This window comes from Bos indicus x Bos taurus, chromosome 2 (assembly GCF_003369695.1).
Source record: "Bos indicus x Bos taurus breed Angus x Brahman F1 hybrid chromosome 2, Bos_hybrid_MaternalHap_v2.0, whole genome shotgun sequence".
Lineage (NCBI taxonomy): Eukaryota > Metazoa > Chordata > Mammalia > Artiodactyla > Bovidae > Bos > Bos indicus x Bos taurus.
Genome location: NC_040077.1, coordinates 70,389,040 through 70,401,489, shown reverse-complemented (window position 1 = coordinate 70,401,489; position 12,450 = coordinate 70,389,040).

Sequence of the window (12,450 nt, the reverse complement as noted above, 5' to 3'; positions counted from 1 at the left end):
TCTCGGTGTTTATCTTTCTCCGTCTCTGTAGTCTGGCCTCTCCTTACTGTTTTGAAACACAGTTCCGTGGGATCTGATGGGATGTGTGTTTCTGAATTGAAGGGGTTTGGTTTTAGTTGAGGTAGCAGCACTCCCACTCTTAACAACCCTCCTGCAAAGTCAAGTGGAACCAGATGTCTAACTAGTTCCTGGCACCAAAAAGCTTATTTAAAACTGGATCAAGGGCCAGAGTGATTTGGGTGTGGGATGGGAGGTTTGAAGTGTTGGCCACATGAGCTGATGTTTAGAAATCATCTTGTCAAATGGCGTTGAACTACTTAAGAGAAAGGCTTCCCTCCTACTCTTATCTTTGTTTTGACTGGAGCGGCAGCAGGGGGCGGCAGGGACGCAACAGGCTACATTCATGGAAACATGGAACCAGTGCTGATGTGGGCGGTCTGAGTGGGTCTGGATAGGGACAGGTCAGGGTGCCCTTTCTAAGAGTGGGTGGGGAACAGTCCCTCACTGGAGGAGTGTGTGACTGCCTCTGAGGGACATGGAGGAGGGCATTCCAGACCAGGGCAGTGTAAGCTAGATCAGGGTCTTCAAACAGTGGCATGGGACGCCCCAGTGCATACACTGATCTTGGCTTTTATTTTCTGTTTTGTAATGCTTTGACATCTTGGGACCTCACTGGCTTTGGAGAGACTGCCCCTCCTGGAGTTAACCAGTTCCTGGAGATAATAACTCACTTGGTTCCTGGGTGTGCACTATTAAAATGCAAACCAACCAATCTAGAGCTCATACCCTAAACCACCTGCTTTATGAGGCTGTTGCTGGAGAAGACTCTTGAGAGTCCTTTGGACAGCAAGGAGATCAAATCAGTCAATCCTAAAGGACATCAACCCTGAATATTCATTGGAAGGACTGATGCTGAAGATGAAGAAGCTCCAATACTTTGGCCACCTGATGTGAACAGCTGACCCATTGGAAAAGACCCTGATGCTGGAAAAGATTGAAGGCAGGAGGAGAACAGAGTGACAGAGGATGAGGTGGTTGGATAGCATCATCGACTTAATGGACATGAGTTTGAGCAAACTCTGGGAGATAGTGATGGACAGGGAAGACTGGAATGCTGCAGTCCATGGGGTTGCAAACAGTGGGACACGATTGAACAACTGAACGACAACACTGCAGACCACTATCCACCAACATGAATCATCCCAGTGTCAGTACAAGACACCAGCCTTTCACATTCTTCTTACTGCAAAGTGGGGTCTATGTCCCCTTCTCTCAAATCTGGGCTGGTTTGGGACAGTTTTGACCAATAGTTTGGCCCATATCCCAGCTCACTGTCCACTTTCTAATAAGTGACAATATAGGGCCTTCATTTTTAAGGCCAGAGTGGGTGATTGTGTGGATACCCAAAGTGATAATAATAGTCACTATGTATCATGTTTATGTGTATAATGTGCCAAATATGCTGTTCCCATGATAATCACATTTCTTGTGATTACTTGCAAAGTAGCTTTCACCATCCCTATTTTACAGCTAAAGAAACTGAGATTCAGAGAGGTTAGTCACTTGGTTAGGGTCACACAGCTAACAAGTGGTAGAGGTGGCATTCAGAGCTAAGTTTTCATGCCTTCATTCATCCAACCAATACTTATTGAGTCCTTAGGGTGTATACTCCAGGCATCATTGTGGCACTGGAATATCACAGTGAACAGGCAGATAAAGACTCTGCCCTTCAATTCTAGTGGAGGAGGGAGACAACAAACTAAGGAGATGTGTCAAAAAATTGGCAGAGTATTTTCTGATCTACATAAGCCCAGTGAAGGAGATGAATGAGAGTGAAGTGATAGAGAGTTGGGAGGAGCGAGGTGGGCAAAAGATGGGTCCACCACTAAAATCCTTGATTCATCTTCTCTGGAAGCTGGACTATGTCTGGATTGTTGTTGTTCAGTAGCTAAGTCATATCCAACTCTTTATGACCCCATGGACTATAGCCCACCAGGCTCCTTCTGTCTATGGGATTACCCAAGCAAGAATATTGGAGTGGGTTGCCATTTCCTCCTCCAGAGGATCTTCCTACCCAGGGATCAAACCTGAGTCTCCTGCATTGCAGGTGGGTTCTTTGAGCCACCAGGGAAGCCACGTTTGGGTTATGCATACAGACTTACAAGCTGGGGATGGGATTTGCTGTCATAGACACTGTAAGATCTACTAAAAATGGGCACCACTGCTAGACAAAAGAGAGGATCAGATCTGGGAGAATAGATGTTGGACTCAGAATCAGTAGACCTGGTTTCTGGTCATAACTTTGCTGTTGATTTGCTGTGCAACTTTTGGCAAGGTACTCAGCCTCTCTGAACCTCATCTCTGCAATTGTGCCTGTCATCTCCTGGTGAGGGGGATCATATGAGAAAAGCTGCCCTACACCCCTAAGTTGCCCTAAGGTTCTGAGACCCTCTCTTGCCCTCTACTGTCTTTTTGAATTGACCAGAGTCTAGTTTCATAGGAGACTGGGGGAAAGCAGGCCATGGAGAGTGAATTCCACTTCTTTTTTCTCTTGTCTGTCCAGAGCCTCACTCCTCCCATTCTCCTGTCCTGGTGGCATAGAGGACGTGGGGGACGCGCTCTCTGCTACGACTGATAGCAGTTGATATTAAGCTGCCCCTTTGTCACGGCAGGATTTAATGCACTCTCCGTTCTTGGCACTCTTCGGCCTGGGGGTCCCCTGTTGCCTCTTTCTCTATCAGAAGCCTCCACACTCTCCTCTCTTTGTCCCTCCAGTTCCTGCTCAAAAGCTCTGAGTTATCCCTTTCAAGCACATGTGCTCCTGTGAATCTATTTCCCCACTGGCACCTTTTGCTTTGTTGGGAGCAACCTGTTGGTGTTTCTGAGCTGGCAGTGCATTGTCTCCGATGCTCCCCTCCCCCACCTTCCTGGGTCCCAGCTTCTTTTGCAGGCTTGTGAGTGCTAAGAATTCCCCCAGGTGGGAATTTCATTTTCTGCATTTGGGGCTGGTCCCTGGCTAATGTGTTCTCCCACACCCTGTCCTCCTTGGCATTCTCTTCCCTTACCCTGACTTCTTTGTTTTAAACTCCACATAGACAGAGGGGTTTCACACACTGTAATTTACAGACCTCTGCATTGTAAATTCACATGACTCAGAAACTCTGAGCAGGAACTTTGTGATGTGTATGTGTGTGTGTCCCTTTAAGAAAAGTAGATGTATAGATATGTTTCGATGATAGGCAGAGCTTATGCATGCATGTGTGAATACATGTAAGCAATATCTCAGAGCTTTATAGAAAGGAGGGGTCTTTGTTGCCTGCTTCCCCTACCCCACCAGACAGAGAATTAATCACACCTCCTACTGTCTTTTTGAAACAGACACCCCTGCATTGGTACAGCTGATGAACCATGGAGTGGTCATTTAGATCTTTCACATATTCCATGAATTCTTCTCCAAAAGTATTTATTTATTTTATTTTATTTTTTGCTGCACTAGGTCTTCCGTTGCTGTGCGCGGGCTGTCTCTAACTGTGGTGAGTGGGGGGCTACTCCGTGTTGCAGGGCATGGGCTTCTCATTGAGGTGGATTCTCTTGTGGAGCACGAGCTCTAAGTGCTCAGGTTTCAGTAGCTGTAATGTGCAGGCTTGGCAGTGGTGGCTCCCAGGCTTGGTTGCCCTGAGGCATGGTGGGATCTTCCTGGACCAGAGATTGAATCCATGTCCCCTGTATTGGCAGGCTATTTTCAACCACTGGACCACCAGGGGGTTCCCTCAATCAATTATTTTTTAGCACATACTAGGACCTGCTGCTGCTGCTGCTAAGTCGCTTCAGTTGTGTCGGGCTCTGTGCGACCCCATAGACGGCAGCCCACCAGGCTCCCCCGTCCCTGGGATTCTCCAGGCAAGAACACTGGAGTGGGTTGCCATTTCCTTCTCCAGTGCATGAAAGTGAAAAGTGAAAGTGAAGTTGTATCCAACTCTTAGCGACCTCATGGACTGCAGCCTAGCAGGCTCCTCCGTCCATGGGATTTTCCAGGCAAGAGTACTGGAGTGGGGTGCCATTGCCTTCTCCGATACTAGGACCTAGGAACTTACAAACCTTGCAGCAACCCTTTTGCTGATGTTGTAATGGCTGTTGTTGTTTCAGCATGTATGAATGTGGAGCTTTGCAGGAAGAAGGGCTTGGCCTCATGCTGGCCTCTTCCTTACCACAGGCAGACTTGTTCACTCTCTGTCACCGGATCTTTCCATCCCTGAACGCGTCTATGATCATGCTGGCTCCTTTCCATATCCACCTCCCCAGCTAAAACACCAACTCACTGACAGCAAGGATGTCTGCATCCTTGCACCTAGCTCTGTGCCTGGCATATGTTGTTCAGTCACTCAGTTGTGTCTGACTCTTTGTGACCCCCTGGACTGCAGCACACCAGGCTTCTCTGTCCCTCACTATCTCCCAGAGTTTGCTCAAACTCATGTTCATTGCATCAGTAATGCTATCCAACCATCTCATCCTCTGCCGCCTCCTTCAGTCTTTCTCAGCATCAGGAACTTTTCCAGTGAGTCAGCTCTTCTCATCTAGTGGCCAAAGTATTGGAGCTTCAGCTTCAGCATCAGTCCTTCCAATGAATATTGAGGGTTGATTTCATTTAGGATTGACTGGTTTGATTTCCTTGCAGTCCAAGATACTCTCAAGAGTCTTCTCTAGTACCACAATTCGAAAGCATTAATTCTTCAGCTCTCAGCCTTCCCTATGGTCTGACTCTCACATATGTTCATGACTACTGGAAGAATCATAACTTTGACTATATGGACTTCTGTTGGCAAAGTGATATCTCTGCTTTTTAATACCCAGCATACAATTAGTGCTTAATAGTTGTTTAGGTTTCCCTCGTGGCTCAGATGGTAAAGAATCTGACTGCAATGCTGGAGACCCAGGATCGATCCCTGGATTGGGAAGATGCCCTGGAGAAGGAAGTAGCAACCCACTCCAGTATTCTTGCCTGGGAAATCCCATGGACAGAGGAGCCTGGCGGACTATAGTTCATAGGGTCACAAAGAGTCAGACATGACTGAATAGCTAACACAGTAAAAATTGTTTGACGATGCAATGTTTATAATAAAGAGACTAGAATTTTTCATCTCTGGCAGAGGATTATTTTTGAATTCCACGGCAAGAAAAATATTCTATGTGGCTTCTTTGGCCTCTTTGGTGTGAATAATGACCGGAACATAGAGATTTCAAAACTTAAGTACTTAGAAGTAGTAAACAAGGCAGATTGGAAGATACATTTAAATATTCATTTAAACAGTTTTTCTTCCAAAACCTTAAACAAGTACAATAAGGAATTAAAAAGCAACAACTCCAAAGACAAAGAGAGAGCAGTTGAGAGATGTCAACACAATTTTTGAAGATGAAAAGTGACAGATAAATGGAACTGACTTAGCAGATGAGAGCTGAGGCCTTGCCTGCCAGGATGGGTGGAAGCCAAGGTAAAGGGAGCTTTTCCCATCACAAAATCCCAGAAATGCTAAGAAATTGGAGGCACTGGGTACCTCGGAGGGTAAAGCTTAGGAGCTTCAGGCAGTAAGACAGTTCAAACGTTTTTATAAAGAGCAGGTATTGGGGATTTCTTCTCCCGATCCACGCAGTAGGCAATGGGCCCTGCCTCTCTCAGTAGCTGGATGGAGGTCAGCTCTGGACAAAGAGAAAGAAACTCGAAACTTGAGGACACCAGCCTAGTGGGGAGGGCAGCCACGTTAAGAACTGGAGCTTGAGGACCCAACAATGAGCCTCCATGCCACTCTTCCCCCTCTGTCTCTTGTCCAAAACTGGCTTCCAGGACTTGTGCTGCTGCAGGAGTTTGGGATCTCCACCTCAGGAACCAATCAGTTAAAGAAAGACTCTCAGAGAATGACTCTTGGGGGATCCTAAAACACAAGTTGGCTCACCGTACCTCTGCTTCCTGTCAACATGCCCCATCCACACACACACAATTTCCAACTACTTCCAGTGACTGTCACGCCCATCTGACCAGGCAGCCAAGGATCACCAGGCATTTAAGGAAAGCTTCTATTCTGAAGACTGGATGAAAGAAAATGCAGAAACACAGAAAAACGGTCACAATATAATCAGAGTAATAAAATAGGTTGCATCTATGGAACAGGAACAGGGGGCCAGATGGGAGAGAGGTTCAAGTGGGGGAGACATATGTATATTTATGGCTGGAGCCTGGTAGGCTGCAGTCCATGGGGTTACAAAGAGTCGGACATGACTGAGCGACTTCTTTCACTTTTCACTTTCATGCATTGGAGAGGGAAATAGCAACCCACTCCAGTGTTCTTGCCTGGAGAATCCCAGGGATGGCGGAGCCTGGTGGGCTGCCGTCTATGGGGTCGCACAGAGTCGGACACGACTGAAGCGACTTAGCAGCAGCAGCAGCAGCATGTTGTTATATGGCAGAAACCAACACAACATGGTAAAGCAATTATCCTTCAATTAAAAATAAATTAAAAAAATAGAACAGGGGGTTACTGTAAAAAGGAACATTCAGAAGAAAAAGATGAAGAGATGGAAAATAGGAAGAAGATGTAAGAAAAGGAGAGGATCAGCCAGGGTGTCCAATATTTTATTAATAAGCTTCCAAAATTAAAAAAAAATAACCAGGGAAATAGAGGGGAGGGAATTTTCCAAGAATCAATACTGGCAGTTTTCTTAGAACTGAAGTACATGATTTTCTGGACTGAGAGGATCCACAGAGTGTCCAGCACACATGGACACTGTCATCCAAGGAACACAGGGAACCCAGCAGAGCGGGAAGGCTGGGCAGAAATGCTTTTGTAAATGTCACTCATCACCAATGCACAATTTTTGTGTACCCGAGTTCACCAGTTCCCACTCTCTGGGGCCATTCTGTCTCAGGGCTGATTTAGCCCCTCTCTACACAAGGTGCTGAGGGGCACCCCAGGTGGGGGACATCCAGATCTGGGCTTGAATCCCAGCATTGCCTCTTGCCCTGAGGATGCTCATTCTGTAACTTCCCTGAGCCTTGGTTTGTCTCATAGTAAACTGACCCGAACAAGACTTCTACGTCTTTTTCCAAAACCAAGCCTCTCTTAGCCTTGGGGGTTTATGATGAATTAGACACAGGCTTTCTCCTCAAGGGACTCAGAGGCTTGCAGCCCAGTCAATGTGATGCATAGAAAATTACAAGTCTGCAGGCATGTGGGCCCCCAGAAGGGGTGGTGATGGATGGGGGAACCAGGCGGGCCTGCCAAAGGAGTGTGACTCTGAGCTGAATCTCAAGGAAAAGAGAGGACTCTGCCAGACCCCTGTATTTTCCTTATTGGTTTTGAGATCCACTTGGTGTGTCCTGAATGCCTTGCTCAGAGGTGCAGTTTATGCTGCTGGTCAACAGACCTCCCTCAGCTGCATCAGAGAAATTTATTCTGTTTAGACAGTAAAATTAACAGTTCTCTCTCGTCCTCTGGACCTTTGTGCCTCTGTTCCCTCTCTGTGAAATGCCCTTTCTGCGAAGCTCCCAGTTATCCTTTGCAATTGGGCTCCAGCAAAATTTTCTTTGGGAGGTTCCTTTTGACCCCTCTCACCCACCTGGTGGACATAGTTTGAATGAATGAAGGAATGAATCAGGGTGTGACATGTGGGCCTCTGGAACTTTGTATTTTTAGGCAGTCAGGCACCTGCCACGCATGTGTTCAACATCCTTTTTACACTGTTGGTTAAAGTCCTTGGAAGTCATCTTTCCCCCGGCCTCTCCACCCAGGTCAGGCCTCCAAAAATGGAAAAGGTTGGTTCCCCTGCTCCTTCCCCTCAGCTCTGCAACCCTGGGGCTCAGGAGAGCTGTACCAGCTGTGAACTGACTTGTTAGATCAGCAACTGTAAGGGACAGAAACATCTGTTGGTGCCCCCGTGTCACTAATCATTGTCATGGTTTCCATCCTGGCTGCTGACACCTGCAGCTGAGCCCTGAGTTCTGTGATCTGAGACTGGTGATTGGTAAAATGCCACTTCAAGTGCACGCCTGTCGGAGCAGTCAATGTCAGCTGCCTGGCCTGGCCCCAGGGCAGGCAAAGAGGCAGACAGCTGACACGGATGACGGTGGTAGAAACTGAGTCTAGCACAATGAGCTGGGCACCTCACTTTCTGAGTTTTGAGTTATGCATGAGGCCATCTCCTGATACCATGTGCCCTTGTTGACGGCTCATACTCTGACAGAATGTGTAAAGTGACAAGGTTTACTTGTCACTGGAAGTGTAGTTACAAGTGTTTCATGGACAATCAGAGAAAAAGGTTAAGTGGTAAAGATGGGAGTCTGTCAACCAAAGGTAAAGTTCAATGAAACAAGTATGATAAAGGATCAATAACTTTCACATATAAAAAGCACTTACAAATCAATAAGAAACATGAATACTACAATAGGAAAATGAAGTAAGGAGAGAGCTATCTCATGGAAGGATTATAAAAGAGCAATGAGCTTAGAAACATGTTCAGCTTTGCTAATAATAAATATGCATATAGAAATGAGCTTTTAGAAAATGTATCAGACTGGCAAAATGCTTTGAATAATTAATCTTCAATTTTGGTGAGAGAAAAATAAGATAGTCACACATTCTTTTGGGAATGCAAACTGGCATTACCTTTCTGGAAAACAATTTAGCAGTATGTACCTAGAGACTTTAAAAATACTCCTAATGCTTGACCTGTAATTCCTCTTCTAGAAATGTCTGCCAAAGAAATAGAAACTGGCACAAAGATTTATATGCACAGAGATGTTTATTGCAGAATTATTTGGAAGCAGCTCAAATGTCTAACCATAGTGGAATGGTTAAGTAAACTGTAACATAACAACACAGTGAAATATCACACTATCATTAAAACAATGCTTCTGAAGAATTTTAAATGACATGGGAAAATACTCATGATAACACTTTAATTGAAAAAAGCTGTATAGAAAATTATACGTACATTGTAAATTCAATTATGTAAAAATACTGCTCCCCATTAAATACTATCTCTTCTCAGAAAAAAGTCTTGGACGAAAAATATAAAAATACAGTGGTTATCTCTGGATCAAGAGATTATTGTTAATTTAGATTTTCTTCTACACATTTTCTGATTTTTCCATAGTTTCTAATTTATCTGCTTGTTCATTCATAGGAGTACATCCTCTGTCCCTAGCACTGGTCCAGGCACTAATTTGAAAGCCTACCTACATTCTCTCTGTCTACAATCCTGGAGTTGGAAGCGGACTGCTGGAGTTTAATCCTGGTTCTGTTGCTCAGTGTCTACTGTCTCTCTGTATCTTTGTCCTCAGGAACAAAATACAGGATGATACTAGTAGCTATGTCATCGTGTGCTTGCAAGGATTAAACAACATGATACATAAAAAGGGCTTGGCTTAGGGCCCAGAAGCTAAAGTATATCAAAAGATAAACTAAAGTACATCTACCACTGGGAAAGCCACACAGAGAGAGTGCCTCCATCTCGTTCCTACCTGTTCAAAGTCCAGTCTGCATGGAGCTGTAGAGTTGAAAACAGTGTTCCTCTTCTCCATCAGTCCCCTCCCTTGCCACAGAATCCTTTTCCTATCCTCAGAGGTGCCGCATGAAACAGTTTTGTTAGTTTGCTTATCTTTCCCTGAAATGCTTTCTCTGCATCTAATGCTTCAGGACAGATCTGATTGTGCCCATTTGTTAAATAAGGACGAAGAGACTGAAAAATGGTCAGTGGGGTGACCATTTTCACACAGATGGGCAGAGCCAATCTGGGAAGGCAGATGGGAAGGCAGATAAGAAGGCAGATCCTGGTCCATCTAGCATCAGTGTCCAGGCCTTCTGGATTGTCCTTTCATCCCTGAGCCCAGCCCCAGACAAGTTCTTTACCTTATAAAGAATAACACTTCAAGATAAATCAGATGGTAATGAACCTGCCTGCAATGCAGGAGACCAGGGTTCTATCCCTCGATTGGGACGATCCCCTGGAAAATGGAATAGATACCTACTCCAGTATTCTTGCCTGGAGAATTTCATGGACAGAGGAGCCTGGTGGGCTGCAGTCCATGAGTCACAAAGAGCCGGACCCAACTGAGCGATTAAATTTCCACTTTCAAGGTAAAAGCAGGATATTAGAAACTCTGAACTCCAAGCCACTTTATTTTTGTCTCCTACTGCCACTTACATCTTATTCTGTAGGGGGAGCCCTCCCCTTTGCCCTTGAAGAGAACTTAAGCAGACCTATAACCTTTGTCTTCGACTTTAGTTGACCAAGTCCTGCGTTGCTAAGACCCAGACGGTGTTGAGGCATCCAGTCTCCTTTTCCCAGCTGGACTGGTTCCAGCACAGCCTGTGTATCAGAGATGGGTGGGTCTGCTCCCTTTCTCCCTTCTTCTCCACCCACTCATTGTTGTCTCCATTGACAGTCCTGGGCCTGCAGGCTTTCAGCCTTTGGCAGATGTTTACAGCTGTCTCCTGCTCTGGTCGGCACATTTGGGAGTTCCGAGAGACAACCCCCCCTTTCTGAGCCCTTGCAAGCACTCCATCATAGTGGGTAGGGCTTTTTTGGGTGGCCAGTCTTGACAACTTCACACTCAACAACTTCCTACGGGTGGATTCCACTTACCATGTCAAGCGACACTCTTGGGAAGGAGGATCCATTTCAGTATGATCCCAACATTCTCTGGTAACCCAAAACTTGACTCCCAAGATTCAGGAACCATTTCTTTTTGTCAAAGCAGGGGAGGGTAGCATATTTCTCAGCCAGTTACTTACAAATGGGATGGAGCCACCATGACTATTTCAGGTGTGTGTGTGTGTGTGTGTGTGTGTGTGTGTGTATGTGTGGTTGTATGCACTCATGTGCATGTGCTCTGGGTCTCTGATTTATAGAAAAAAATTGAAACTTAGAAAGCTGGAGTGTCTTGGGTAAGATCTTGTGACTGTTGGTTGTGAAGTCAAAACTCAAACCCAGGTCTTCTGATTCTGGCCAGAGCTTTCTCTCTTAAACAGCTTTGCTGTCTGTGAGAAGAGGAAATGAGATTGATCATCTTTAAGGGACTGCTCAAGTAATCTAGGGCTCTGAGATTATGCCTCTTCTTGGCTCCAGAATGGACAATAGCTCCTTGTCACAATACATGGATGGGGCTTCAGATTGTTCTTTATAGGTGACCTTGCTCACCATGGTTCAAGCCCATGAATGGCCTCTGTTAAGAATCAACAACAACTCCTGTTGGTTGGGGGCCAGCTGGGTACCAAGCCCAGAATTTGGCACTTCGTACACATTATCTCTGAACAACAATGGAGAAACATTAAGAGCAGTGGGTAAGAAACACTAGAGGATGTTTTAAGCCTTGCTGTTGTTGTTAGTCAGCTGCTAAGTCATGTCCTACCTACTCTTTGTGAATTCATTGACTACATACAGCATGTGAGGTTCCCCTGTTCTTCACTATCTCCCAGTGCTTGCTCAAACTCATGTTTATTGATTCAGTGATGCTATCTAGCCATCTCATCCTCTGCTGCCCACCTCTCCTTTTGCCTTTAATCTTTCCCAGCATTGGGGTCTTTTACAATGAGTCAGTTCTTTGCATCAGGTGGCCAAAGTATTGGAGTTTCAGCTTCAACATCAGTCCTTCCAGTGAATATTCAGGTTTGATTTCCTTTAGGATTGACTGGTTTGATCTTGCAGTCCAAGGGACTCTCAAGAGTCTTCTTCATGACCACAATTAAAAAGGATTAATTCTTCAGCTCCTTTCTGGTCCAACTCTCATATCTGTACATGACTACTAGAAAAACCATAACTTTGACAATATGGACCTTTGCCAGCAAAGTGATGTCTCTGCTTTTTAATATGCTGTCTAGGTTTGTTATAGTTTTCCTTCCAAGGAGCAAGCATGAATTCATTTCATAGCTGCAGTCACTGTCTGCAGTGATTTTGGAGCCCAAGAAAATAAAATCTGTCACTGCTTTCACTGTTCCCCATCTATATGCCATGAAGTGATGGGACGAGATGACAAGATCTTAGTTTTTTGAATGTTGAGTTTTAAGCCAGGTTTTTCAGTCTCCTCTTTCACCCTCCAGAGGTTCATGGATCACAAGGCTGTGATCCATGAAGGGGGTACTAAGCCTTACTCTTTTCCAAAGAGAGGTCAAAGAAAAAGACCTAAAAAAAAAAAAAAAATTAAAGCCTACACGTGAATAGCAGCTTTACTTGTACTCATTATAAAATGGAAATAATCCAAATGTCCGTCAACTGATGAGTAGATACACAAAGTGTGGTACATGCATGGATGTTACCAGCCTTAAAATGGAATGAAGTACTGATACATACTACAAAATCGATGAACTCTGAAAATGTTAAGCTAAGTGAAAGAAGCCAGACACAAAAAGGTAAGTAGTGTCTGATTTCTGTTCTACAAAATGAATAGGCAGATATATATAT